Consider the following 14534-nt stretch of genomic DNA (forward strand, 5'->3'; position numbering starts at 1 on the left):
TCCTACTCACTTCCTTTAGGAGGGTTTGAACATTTTTAAAGCAAATCTGAGACCTGTGTTTTATTTTACCCACAGATACTTCAGTATTTATCCCTAGTTGCCAGGGACGCACTACACAGGCACATAGGTGCCACCACATGATTGTCACTCCTCAAAGAGTTAGTAATTCTTTTATATTATATAATACCCCATCCTTTGGTTTTCCCAGTTGACTCAGAAATGAGTTAGTTTGTTAAAATCAGTATCCAAGAAAGGTCTACATAGTTACATTTGGTTGTTATGTCCTTCAAAATCTCTTTATAACAGTCTTTCCCCCCTTAAAAAAGGCTGTTTATTTGTTGAAGAAACTGAACCATTTCTTTATGGTATTTCCTGCATTCTGGTTTGCATTCTTATGTCATGTTAGCATATTTTTTCATTCCCCATATTTCTTTTAAGTGGTAATCAGTTCTAGAGGGTTGATTCAGATGTTTGCTTCATAGAATATTTTATAGGTGCTGATTATTTTATAATACTTATTACTTTATACTATTAGGACCGTAATGACTGATTGTCTCGGTGGGTTCAAATGTCACATGTCCCTCCATTCACAGTTACTAATGTCAGCTGGTGTACATAGTGATTGCAGGGTGTCGATTTTTTCAATTTTGTATTTCCTATGTTTATTCATTGTAATCTATAAAGAACTCTGATTCACATACTTTCAAGAAATCACTATAGGAGACCTGCATGTCACAACTAAGACCTGGTCCAGCCAAATAAATTGAAATAAACATTTTTTAAAAAGTAAATAAAAACCATCAATGATTAAAGTTGTTTAAAAATCACTGTAATGCCTCAAAAGGAGAAATAAGATGAAGTAATTTATAATGTTTTTCAAGATGTAAATTCTCAGACATAATTGAATTACAGGAGATAAAGAAGAGGTCAGGTACTTGTACCTACATATGAGTCACTGAAATGTGCGTGTGTGTGTCTTAGTCGCTTAGTTATGTCAACTCTTGGCCATCCCATGGACTTGTAGCCCGCAGCCAGGCTCTCTGTCCATGGAATTCTCCAGGCAGGAATACTGGAGTAGATTGCCATTCCCTTCTCCAGCGAACTCACTGAATACCTAGCTTCAAATGCTGATCCATAGTAGACATGTTGTGTTAGAGATTCATGTTCAACAATGTTGCCATCAGTGTTTCTCTTGAACAACTCTTGGTGTCAAGTTTTAAACAGTTTACCCAAACAGTTGTATTACTGGTGATTTCAGTGTCTGTTTTAAAAATCTTACAAAAGATACTTTGTAAAATTCAGTTAGCTTCTAAGTTTGGTCACACTCACTACACTGAGTATCATTGGTTGAACCATCCACCTCCTTGTCTCTGTTTATCAGTAAACTTGTAATTTTGTACTTATTTTAGGTTTATAGAAAAATTGCAAAGACAGACTGCCCATGTATACTTCACACAGTTTCCAAGTGTTGGCGCGTCACCCTGACACATTTTTGTCCTAAGAAAACCAACATTGGTATACTGTTACTCTGGAAACTATAGACTTAGTCAAATTTCACCAGTTTTTCCACTTAATGTCTCTTTCGTATTGTGGATCCAGTCCAGAATGCAACGTTTCTCTTTGTGCCTCTTGGTTTGGACTTGAGTCTCTGTGTGGAAAGCAGTGGGCTTCTTCTCTGCACTGGATCTGCGCAGAGCCAGCATATCCTCTCCACACTGCCTACCCTCTGCTCTTCTACCCACTAGTTTCTAGATCTTTCATTGTTCTGTCAATATACTGTTTGTTTCTCCTTTTATTTTTAACGTATCGGGCTGCATCGGGTCTTTTTGCTGCATGTGGAATCTTTTGTTGTGTGCGGACTCAGTAGTTGCCCCAGGACACGTGCGATCTTAGTTCCCTGACCACAGGTTGAACCCTTGTCCCCTGCATCCGAAGGCGGATTCTTAACCCGGAGACACCAGGGAAGTCCTCTCATTTTAAAACAGGACACCAAGAACTGAATGCAGTTCTTCACATGTGGTCTGACAGGAGCAAAATGTGGAAATGCTGCAGTTGTGTATCTCGCATGACTGTTAGTGTAGCCTAAGCCTGTTTATTTATTTCCTGCCTGTTTTTTTTGTTTGTTTTTTTTTTTTTAAGCAACTGCATCCCATATTGATCTAATACTAAAGTCGAAGTTCTGCTTAGTTAATTCTCCCAGAGTTTGTTTTTATGTCATATGAATTGCTCTTTAATCCAACAGCAAGAGTTTATGTGAATCCCTTTAAAAATTCATCTCATTTGTTTTGGCACACCCATTCGCCTCTTTGCATTTCTATTCTGTCCGCCAATGTTTTAACGGTTTCTTTTATGCAAAGCTTGTCAGTATGCTTTCTGTCATTTTCTAAAATGCTAATAAAAATATTGCATAGAGCAGGGTCAAGTCCAGGACCTTACCATGGCACAAGATGGCAAGTGAAAAGAAGTTATAGCAAGCATTTGACTGTATGAGGAAGCTATTATCATAGTGCTGTTATCATAGAGTGAAGGCCTTGATTCAGTCTTCCATGTCAACTGGGGGTGGTGTCTAAGCTAAAGAACTCTTGCAGAATGAGAACAAATTAATTTTTGGAGGGTCAGTTTTACTTTTGGAGAAGCCAGCTGTGATTCATAAGATTGTTAGCTTAGCTTTCATGTAACTGGACATGCCTGCTACTTCTACTTTAAGATTGCATGAGCCTTTCTTGAATTAGGCCTTTTTATGAATGGAATTGAAAATTTTGGAGGGCTTTAGAAGCACTTTTTTTAAATTACCAAGGATGTATTTGAATGATACTTCCTTTTCAGCAGAGCCTAAGTCATATATCATTTCCCATTTTTCTTTTTCATGTTGGTCTTTTTCTTAATCTTTAAGAACCCATTGTTTGTTGTATCTGTTCCAGATTATCTTGCTCCATCTGTTGTAATTGACTTTTTTCTGGCTCTTTTTCATTGTTGAAGTTTTGTACTTACTTACTTATCAAATTTACATTGTGCTTCCTTGCCCTGTTTATGGTTTCAAGTGTTCCCTGTATTGCTTAGAAAGTTCTCACACACCAAGAGGTAAAATAAAAAGATCCTCTTATAGTTTCTTCTAAGAAGTTTATAGATTTTTCAAAAAATTGAAACATATTTGCTATATTTAAGATAGTCAGATCTTTTCTTTGAGAAAGGAATTTTTATGCATGTGTGAGAAATGTATCATGCATTCAGAAGTATGCAGTATGTCTGTATTCACTAAAAAGACAATAGATAATACCCGTCTATATTAAAACATAGACCATCTCACAGAAATATCCATAACCACTTATCTGTACCTTCGTCTTGATCACCCTTTTGCCTTCCTCTTTAGTTTTACCCCCAGTAAATCTCTTCCTATCTGAGCAGCGTAGTCGTTAGTTATGAAGCACAGAGTGACAGATTCAGAGTGCACTACGTGAGGAAAAGGCAGTTTGCACCATTGGACGCAAGCTCGTAGGAGAACAGAAGCTGAACTCCGTCTACCTTCCACCTCCCTGGGAGCTTCCCAGAGACCCTTTGCAGAAGTCAACTGGGCGAGATCACAAGTGAGCCTTGAAAGCTCAGGACCACCACACGGGGAATTTGGCTGGGCCTTCATGTGGACCAGGATGGATCTCCAACAGATATGTGGCCAGAGGACAGCTGCTCCCCTTGGTCAACTCCCAGCTTTCAGGAGCAGGTCAGAGCAGAAGTGTGGGGGTGAAGCGAGGGTCCTCAGCTGACCCTCCCTCCTGAAGGGGAGAGCAGGAACTTCATCACCCAACTCCAGGGGAGCAGCAGACCCTGGACCAGACTCCCCAGGCATCTTCTGTCCTCATGTCAAAAGCAAAAATACATGATTGTCTCTCTCTCTCTTTCTGTGTAGTTGATTCTTGTTATTCTTGGTAGTTGTATTCCCTAAAGTTGCCATGAACACTGAATTAGCAAATACTGAACCAGAGCTCCTAATGGCAATATAGGACTGGGTTCCTGTGAGCCTTTGGTCACACTTGCATCAACAGATCAATACAAAACCTTGTTTTCTGTGTGTTTCTGTTGAAAGACACCTTATTTAATATTAAGTTGATTCTTAAACATAGAAGTCATAGCTAACGGCACTGTACCTCATGGCTAAACAGTTTATCTAACACATGTTGTCAGTTTTGTGGCACTTAGAAACACTAGACAGCACTTCAGTGCTTCATCTGGGGCCATTTTAAACAGTGCAGTCACCTATAAACAGTACATAGACCATGAAAAGGATGTTTGTTTACAGGATGAACTGAAGCAGGCAGGCAGAGCAGCCACTTGTCTGAGCTCAGCTAGGAATGTGCCGATTGGTAACTCAGATGTGCACAAGTGACTGTAAAAGCTCTGCAAGTATTGCTGTGTACATATACATGTTTATATATATACACACACAAAGCAGGGAAAATTATTCCAGGGTGTTAGATGTCAGGATAGTAAGTTGGGGTGGTTACTAGAGGGAGCATGAGGGAGACTTGTTCTGTTTCTTGATCTGGGTGTTGGTTACGCAGGTTGTGTTCACTCTGTGAAGACCAAGCTGTGTGTTTATGCTTTGTGTACTTTTCTAAATGGTGTTTCACTTAAGTAAACAGCGTAAAACAAACAATACTCTGGCCCCAGGATCTGGGTGACGACCACTCAGTGTGCATGGCTCTTGAGTGTTAGCACTCCGGTGTGGACAAGTTGTCCTCAGCTATAGCATGGCTGTCATTTTGGGGATTCCCACTTTACCATCTTCCTGGTGATTTTAGTTGCTTCTCTCTTATTTTGGATCTCCTGTTTTCCTAGATTCGATCTCCCCCATTATTTCCTCCTCTTACTCTTAATTGTTTCTGAAGAAGGGTTCACTGTGAATAATTTTTTTTTAATTTAGCAGATCTGAAGATACTGTTAACACAATTGTTAACACCTCATACTTGGAAAATGACAACTTTCCAAAGTATATAATTTTAATGTGGAAGTTCTTTGCTTTGGAAGTTTGATGACATTAATGCATTACCTTTTACAGTCCAGTGTTCATGTTGCACATATCTGATTCTTGATGTGTGTGACCTCTAGTCCCTCCTTCCTCATTAGCATTTTTGTTTTGTTCAGCTAAATACTCAGGAGTGGAATTGCTGAATTGTATGATAGTTCTACTTTTAATTTTTTGAGGAATTTTCGTACTGTTTTCCATAGTGTCTGCACCGATTTACATTCTTTTTTTTTTTTTTTTTTTTTTAATGTTACAGCTCTATTTTATTTAGAAGATAGCAGGAGAGAGAGAGAGAGAGAGAGAGAAAGAAAAGAGCGCACGCACTCGGGAGAGAGATTCCTGAGAGAGTGCTTTGGCTCCGATTTACATTCTTACCAACAGTCCCATCCTCACCAGCACTTATTATTTGCTGTGTTATTTTTTCTTTTTTAATAATAGCCATAGTGACAGGTTTGAGGTGATCTCATTATGGTTTTGGAGAAGGCAATGGCACCCCACCCCAGTACTCTTGCCTGGAAAATCCCGTGAACGGAGGAGCCTGGTAGGCTGCAGTCCATGGGGTCAATAAGAGTCGGATTCGACTAATCGACTTCACTTTCACTTTTTCCTTTCATGCATTGGAGAAGGAAATGGCAACCCACTCCAGTGTTCTTGCCTGGAGAATCCCAGGGACGGGGGAGCCTGGTGGGCTGCCGTCTCTGGGGTCGCACAGAGTCGGACACGACTGAAGCAACTTAGCAGCAGTAGCATTATGGTTTTGATTTCCATCTCTCTGATGATTAGTGATTTGAGTGTTTTTCTTCATGTCCCTGTTGGCCGTCGGTATATCTTCTTTGTGAAAACATCTATTCAGGTTTCAATAAGGCTTTTTTTAAAAAAATAATGTTTTGATGTTGAGCTGTATGAGTTTTTGGTATATTTTAGATATTAACCCTTATTGGATATGTCATTTGCAAGTATCTTCTCCCATTCCCTAGGCAGCTTTTTTGTTTTAGTGATATTGAAAGAAAGTGAAGTTGCTCAGTCATGTCCGACTCTTTGTGACCCCATGGGCTGTAGCCTACCAGTCTTTTCCATCCATGGGATTTTCCAGGCAAGAATACTGGAGTGGGTTGCCATTTCCTTCTCTAGGAGATCTTCCTAACCCAGGGATTGAACTCTGGTCTCCTGTATTGTAGGCAGATACTTTACCGTCTGAGCCACCAGGGAAGTCCAGTGATATTGATACTTTTCTTTGTTGTGCCAAAAAGCTTTTTAATTTAGTATACTCCCATTTGTTTACTTTTGCATTTGTTTCTCCTGCTTGATGAGACATATCCAAAGAAATAAGATTAAGACCAATGTCAAAGAGCTTACTGCCTGTGTTTTCTTGTAGAAGTTTTATGGCTTCAGGTCTTACGTTTAAGTCTTTAATCCATTTTGAATTTATTTCTGTGTATAGTGTGAGAAAGTAATTTAATTCTTTTGCATGTAACTGTCCAGTTTTCCCAACACCACTTATTGAAGAAGCTGTCTTTTCTCCATTGTGTATCTTTGCCTGCTTTGTCATAGATTAATTTCCTGTATTTGTGTGGGCTCATTTCTGAGCTCTCTATTCTGTCGCATTGATCTTTGTGTCTGTTTTATGTGCTAGTACTATACTGTTTTGATTACTGTGGCTTTGTAGTACGGTCTGAAGTCAGGGAGCATGATTCATCCAGTTCTTTTCTTTCTCAAATTGTTTTGGTTATTCAGGGTAGTTTGTGTTTACATACCAATTTTAGAATTATTTTCTCTGGGTCTATAGAAAATGCCAGTGGTATTTTGATAGGGAATGCATTGAATGCATTGAATAGATTGCCTTGTAATGTGGTCATTTTAGCAATATTAACTTTTCCAGTCTATAAACACAATATATCTTTCCATCTGTTTTGATGTCTTGAGTTTATTCCATCAGCATGTAACAGTTTTCCGAGTACATGTCTTTTACCTCCTGAGTTAGAGTGATTCCTCGTTATTCTTTTAGATGTGGTTTTAAGTAGCACTGTATTCTTAATTTCTCTTTCTGTTGATTGTTAGTGTACAGAAATGCCACAGATTTTTTTTGTATCCTGCAACTTTACAGATTCGTTGATGAGTTGTAGTAGTTTTTCAGTGGTGTCTTTGGGATCTTCTGTGTATAGTATCATGTCATCTGCAAGGAGTGACAGTTTTGCTTCTTCCTTTCCAATTTAGAATACTATGTTTAAAATTACTTATTTATTTACGGCTGTTCTGGGTCTTTGTTGCTGTGTGTGGACTCTTCTCCAGTTGCGGTGCGCAGGTTTCTCCTTGTGGTGGCTTCTTGTGTTAATGGAGCACAGGCTCCAGGCGTGGGGCTTTCAGTGGTTGCAGCGTGCAGGCTCAGCAGTTGCCGCTCCCAAGCTCTAGAGCGCAGGTTCAGTAGTTGTGCACGGGCTTCGTTGCTTCTCAACATGTGGAATCTTCTCGGACTAGGGATCAAACCCATGTCCCCTGCATTGGTTCAGTTCAGTCGCTCAGTCGTGTCTGACTCTTTGCGACCCCATGGACTGCAGCACGCCAGACTTCCCTGTCCATCACCAACTCCCAGAGCTTATTCAGACTCATGTCCATCGAGTTGGTGATGCCATCTAACCATCTCATCCTCTGTCGTCCCCTTCTCCTCCTGCCTGCAATCTTTCCCAGCATCAGGGTCTTTTCCAACAAGTCAGTTCTTCACATCAGGTGGCCAAAGTTTTGGAGTTTCAGCTTCAGCATCAGTCCTTCCAATGAATATTCAGGATTGATTTCCTTTAGGATTGACTGGTTGGATCTCCTTACAGTCCAAGAGACTCTCAAGAGTCTTCTCCAACACCACAATTCAAAAGCATCAATTTTTCTGTGCTCAGCTTTCTTTATAGTCCAGCTCTCACATCCATACATGATTACTGGAAAAACCATAGCTTTGACTAGACTGACCTTTGTCAGCAAAGTAATGTCTCTGCTTTTTAATATGCTCTCTACGGTGGTCATAGCTTTTCTTCCAAGGAGAAGTGTCTTTTAATTTCAGGGCCACAGTCAACATCTGCAGTGATTTGGGAGCACTCCAAAGTAAAGTCTCTCATTGTTTGCCCATCTATTTCCCATGAAGTGATGGGACCAGATGCCATGATCTTAGTTTTCTGAATGTTGAGTTTTAAGCCAACTTTTTCACTCTCGTCTTGTCCCTTTCATCAAGAAGCTCTTTAGTTCTTCTTCACTTTCTCCCATAAGGGTGGTGTCATCTGCATATCTGAGGTTATTAATATTTCTCCCAGCAATCTTGATTCCAGCTTGTGCTTCATCCAGCTCAGCATTTCTCATGATGTACTCTGCATATAAATTAAATAACCAGGGTGACAGTATACAGCCTTGATGTACTCCTTTTCCGATTTGAAATCAGTCTGTTGTTCCATGTCCAGTTCTAACTGAATTGGAGGTGGATTCTTATTCACTGTACCACCAGAGAAGTCCTGAAATCCTTAGACTTCCAATGCTATACTGAATAAAAGTGATGAGAGTAGGTGAGAGTGGGCATCCTTGTCTTGTTCCCAATTTTAGAGGAAATGCTTTCTGCTTTTCACCATTGAGTATGATGCTTACGTGGCCTTTATTATATTGATGTTTGTTCTCTATATACCCACTTTGTTGATGTTTTTTTTTTAATTATAAATGGATGTTGAGTTTTGTCAAAAGCTTTTTCAGTATCTATTGAGATGGTCATGCCATTTTTTTTTTCCAATTGATTAATTGATTTTTTCCACATTGATTAATTTGTGGATATTGAACCATCCTTGCACCACGGGGATAAATCCTGTTTGATCATGGTGTGTGATCCTTTTAATGCAGGAGTCCCCAGACCCTGGGCTGCAGACCAGTGGCCCACAGCCTAATAGGAACTGGGCCACACAGCAGGAGGTGAATGGCAGGTGAGCCAAGCACAGCTTCATCTGCCACTCCCCTTCACTCGCATTACCACCTGCACCATCCCACTTTCTCTTCCCCCAATCCATGGAAAAATTGTATTACATGGAACCAGTCCCTGGTGCCAAAAAAGATTGTAGACTGCTTTTTTAATGTATTTTTGGATTAGATTGCTAATGTTTTGTTGAGGATTTTTGTTCATCAATAATATTGGTCTGTAATTTTCTTTTTTGGCGTGATATCTTTGTAGGGTTTTGGTGTCAGGGTGATACTAAGCTTGTAGAATGAATTCAAAAGTGTTTCTTCCAATGATTTTTTTTTTTTTTTTTTTTTTTGAGTAGGTTGAGAAAGATAGTTGTTAATGTTTGGTAGAAATCACCTATGTAGCTCTCTGGTCCTGGACTTTTGTTAGTTGAGAATTTTTTGATTACTGAATCAATTTCTTTACTGATGACTTGTCTATTCATATTTTCTACTTCTTCCTGATTCAGTCTTTGCAGACTGTATATTTCTAGGAATTGGTCCATTTATTCTAAGTTGTCTATTTTATTGGTGTATAATTGTAATAATCTCTTTATGGTCCTTTGTATTTCTGTGGTGTTAGTTGTAACTTCTTTTTCATTTGTGATTTTACTGATTTAGGCTTTTTTTTTCCTTGATGAGTCTGGCTAAAAGTTTAACAATTTTGTTTATCTTTTCAAAAAAAGTAGCTCTTAGTTTCATTGATCTTTTTTCTGGGTTTTTTTTTTTTTTTTTTTTTCCCAGTCTCTTTCATTTATTTCTGCTTCCATCTTTATGATACTGTTTCTTCTACTAACTTGTCTTTTGTTCGTTCTTTTTCTGCTTCCTTTAAGTGTAAGGTTGCTTTCAGGCTATTGACACTTGAGTTCCAGTTTTCTTCTCTTTAATGTTCTAGTCTCTTTTCTCTTCACCTTCTCCTTCTGAGAATAATTTAGTTATGATTTAACACAAACTCTTCTCTTTTCAGTAAACTGTGCATATTACTATCTTGTCAACAGTGCCTTGAGTTCCCTAGGTCAGCGCCCTCTGTTTACCCTTTAATGGGTAAACTTGTTTCCACTTGAAGTAGAGGATGTCTGAAAGTCAACGTACAAATTTAACTGCTTCTGGAAGAGCTTTTTACATCTTTCATCTTTAGATAGTTCTCTTCTCTAACCCAAGTTCCAGCAATACCTGATACTGCCAGTCCTGGACACTTTGTTGAATTTGTATTGAATATTGAGTGGTTTCTTTGCTTTCTCCTTTTTACCCTTTGCTTTTACCTTTTTATGAGGATTCATCTTTTTCCAGCGTCCTAACTCAGTTCCCACTCATCCATCTGCTTTCCAGCTTCCAAATTTTTGTTGCTGTTGTTTAGTTTTACTCTCTTTATCCTTATGAAATTGTCTTTATAAGTAAGGTGAAAAGACAGCCTTCAGAATTAGAGAAAATAACAGTAAATGAAACAACCAACAAAGAATTAATCTCCAAAATATACAAGCAGCTCATGCAGCTCAGTACCAGAAAAATCAACAACCCAATCAAAAAATGTGCCAAAGAATTAAACAGACATTTCTCCAAAGAAGACATAACAGATGGCTAACAAACAGATGAAAAGATGCTCAACATCACTCAATATCAGAGAAATGCAAATCAAAACCACAATGAGGTACCATCTCACACCGGTCAGAATGGCTGCCATCAAAAAGTCTACAATGAATGCTGCAGAGGGTGTGGAGAAAAGGGAACCCTCTTATACTGTTGGTGGGAATGCAAACTAGTACAGCCACTATGGAGAACAGCGTGGAGATTCCTTAAAAAACTGGAAATAGAACTGCCATACAACCCACCAATCCCACTGCTGGGCATACACACCGAGGAAACCAGAATTGAAAGAGACACGTGTACCCCAGTGTTAATCGCAGCACTGTTTACAATAGCTAGGACATGGAAGCAACCTAGATGTCCATCAGCAGACGAATGGATAAGAAAGCTGTGGTACATATACACGATGGAGTATTACTCAGCTATTGAAAAAGAACACATTTGAGTCAGTTCTAATAAGGTGGATGAAACTGGAGCCTGTTATACAGAGCAAAGTAAGTCAGAAAGTAAAACACCAATACAGTGTATTAACACATATATATGGAATTTAGAAAGATTGTAACGATGACACCATGTGCAGGATAGCAAATGAGACACAGATATAAAGAACAGACTTTAGGACTCTGTGGGAGAAGGCAAGGGTGGGATGATTTGAGAGAATAGCATTGAAACATGTATATTACCATATGTGAAATAGTTCAGTGCATGAGACAGGGCACTCAGGGCCAGTGCACTGGGATGACCCAGAGGGATGGGATGGGGAGGGAGGTGTGGTGGGGGGAGGTTTGGGACAGAGTGGGAGGGGGACACATATACACCTGTGGCTGATTCAATGTATGGCAAAAACCACTATAATATTGTAATTAGCCTCCAATTAAATTAATTAAAAAATTCCAATACTAAATTTGATTTTCAGAAATGAACAGAATTAGGTCTTACCTTATCTGTTCTAGACCTTATTGTCACAAAATTACGGCTCAGTCTCAAATACATTGTCCAGTGCACTGTGTGATACTTTGAAATAAGGCTGTGGAATTCAGTGTGGAACTGAATTTTTTTTATTATTTGTTTTGGCCATGCTGCGCAGCTTGCAAGATCTTTGTTCCCCAACAAGGGGTCAAGCCTGCACCCCCTGCAGTGGAAGTGTGGATCCCTAAGCACTGGACCACCAGGGAATTGTCTTTATTTGATTTTAACAAATCACATTTAAATGATCACATGCGGCTGCTGCTGCTGCTGCTGCATCGATTCAGTCGTGTCCGACTCTATGCGACCCCATAGACGGCAGCCCACCAGGCTTCCCCTCCCTGGGATTCTCCAGGCAAGAACACTGGAGTGGGTTGCCATTTCCTTCTCCAATGCATGAAAGTGAAGTTGCTCAGTCGTGTCCGACTCTAGCGACCCCATGGACTGCAGCCTACCAGGCTCCTCCGTCCATGGGATTTTCCAGGCAAGAGTACTGGAGTGGGGTGTCATTGCTGTCTCCGCACATGCGGCTAGTGGCTAGCATATACTGGACAGTTCAGGTCCAGAGCTGATGATCTGGAATTGGAATGTAAGTTCTAGTCGGTGTATCTACTACATGGAAATTTTTTTCCTTCTCCTTGACTTATTTACTTATTCATTTATATCAGTATGGACACATTGATTTCTGTACTTTATTGATTTTGATGCTCAAATTGTCCCAGATTTGAACCATGGAAACCTCATTCAGGTTTCTTCTGTGTCCTTTGGCATGTCTCCATCGTTCTTTCTGGATCATTCATTCTAGAACTAGACATTATAGCCTCCTTATGAGCTTGCCCCAATTCCTCTGGAGTCATCCATTTCTCCAAGGAGCTCTAGTTCCTCCATCCATCCAGTGGAGAATGCTGTTTGGAAACCAGATCTGGTTGCCTGGTAGGCTTGTAGCTGCTGGACCAGCACTGCGTCTATGCTCTGTAAGCTGACAAGGGGTTTTTACAGATTTTACAGAGCCTGGTGGCTGTTACATTGGACAGTACAGATAAACAGATATTTCAGTCATTGCAAAAAAGAAAAAGATGGGGGTACTAGGATTTTACGAGTTCAGAGACTCCTACTTCCCTGGGCCTACCTCAGCACAGTTGGTACTTGGCATCTGGGGATATAGCTGGTTGGTGATGAGAATGCCAGAGCGATTGATGCTAGAACCCCTCTGCTGGTGGAGGAATACTCTGTCTCTCTTTCTAACCTCCTATTGGCAGATGTAAACCAGGAGCCAGCTGCCAAGGGGATATAAATAATTGACATTGCAGACCCTAGACCATTGTTCCTCAGCCTCAGCACCATTACATCTTGGGCCAGGTGGCTGTCTCGTGCTTCATAGGAAGTTTAGTAACATCCCTGGCCTTTACCCACTTGATTCCAGTACCCACCCCACACCCAAATGTTTCCATACGTGGCCAGATATCCCCTGGGGGAGCAAAATGACCCCATCGAGGACAACCTCCTGGGCCAGCATTGTAGGAAACAATATAGAAGGGGAGGCTTGGAGCTGAGAAACAGTAGTGCTGACCAGCAGCCTATTTTACTTCGCTCAACTCTGGAATGTGAAGGAGGGGAAGAGAAGTTAACACTCAGGTGCTTGTTACAATCCTGCAATACAGAGATTGGTATGTGCTTTTTTCCCTCTGGTTAATGAGGAAAGCAAAGACCAGTTAAGCAGTTTCAGGCAAGATTCACATCCTTGCTGATAAAGTTACTTATTTACATCCTCTTGAAGTTTGCACTTGAGTTTTTAGCTTGTAAGGCTATGCCTTATTGCCATCCTTATTGCCTTATGCCTTATTGCCATCCTTTTTAAGTGGAGGAACTGTTCTTTTGAGTGTTGTATTTTCAAGTCATTATGGGTATATTGTCAGCCTGGGTACATCTGAATGTTGCCCTACCAGAGTCATGCTCAGAACCATGGCTAAAAATGTTCACAAGTGGAGGGAAGAAGAAACATGAATATTTGTGAGGGAATTTTCTAGCAGTCCAGTGATAATGCCCTCTCACTGCCGAGGGCCTGGGTTGTATCCCTGGTCAGGGAACTAAAATGCCATGAGCAGCACAGCGCGCCAAAAAAAATTTGTGTTAAAGCCAGTGTTTGGTTTTTTAGTTTTGGATACTTTGAGTACTATTTAACTTGGTTTCCTAAAGATTTGCTTCAAACTGTACATGCACTGCTTATTTTTCTCATTTGCTTTTATGCTTAGTCCTTTACTGTCTTCTGTTCCATACAGTTGTGTATCACTCTCGATAACAGAAAGACATATCCTCTCTCAAAGGAAATCTCCCAGAGATCAGCCTAACAGTTTGTAGTATCTCTCCTGTCTCATCATCGCCTCAGATCCAAAGTTAGGCTAGTGTGTGTTCTAAGCCAGGCATAAACTGCTTCTCTTCCATTGCCGAAGCAGTCTCTGTACTTTGTATTATTCCTAGTCCTCTCCAGAGTTTCATATCTGTTATAGGTCCCTTGGGTTCAAAATCAGTGAAGGAACTAGAGCAGACATAAACATAACCTAACAGTTGAAGGCAGGATTTTTGAAGACCTATTAGGTTTGAAATTGGTCCACCAAGAAAAGAAGAGGCAGTGACTTGATTCTTGTCTTAAGCTACGCATGGGTTTCTAAGAGTGGATTTAGAGTAACTGCTCTGTGTGGAAGAAACGTGGAACAAAGGGACCTGAAGTTGTTCTTCAGTGTTTTGAGGAAAAGGTGCTCAGGGCCTGCTTGGTATGAGCATTGTGTCAGGGTGGTGCTAACTGGGGGGCTCTGTTGTACCCTCTCACCAGAACAGGTCATCTTGTGTTGCTCTTATCTGTTGATGTGTTCCCATAGTTCTCTGCCACTCACTCTTCATGCTGTATTTTAATTGCCTGTTTACTTGTCTTCCCTTTTAAACCTCAGGCACTAAATGAGTACTGTAGGTGCTCAGAAACTTGTGTTCATTGAGATAATGTTGT

The 14534-nt window shown here is 40.3% G+C and overlaps 1 pseudogene across 1 annotated transcript in view; it reads left to right on the forward strand.

Moving 5' to 3' along the window:
* The window catches only part of LOC147363111 (uncharacterized), a 70941-nt pseudogene that overhangs the window by 18714 nt on the left and 37693 nt on the right, over positions 1-14534 (forward strand). The window lies entirely within an intron of this gene.

Source organism: Bos grunniens, chromosome 11, assembly GCF_055505025.1.
Source record: "Bos grunniens cultivar Pamir isolate PY7600 chromosome 11, Bosgru_T2T1.0, whole genome shotgun sequence".
Classification (NCBI taxonomy): domain Eukaryota; kingdom Metazoa; phylum Chordata; class Mammalia; order Artiodactyla; family Bovidae; genus Bos; species Bos grunniens.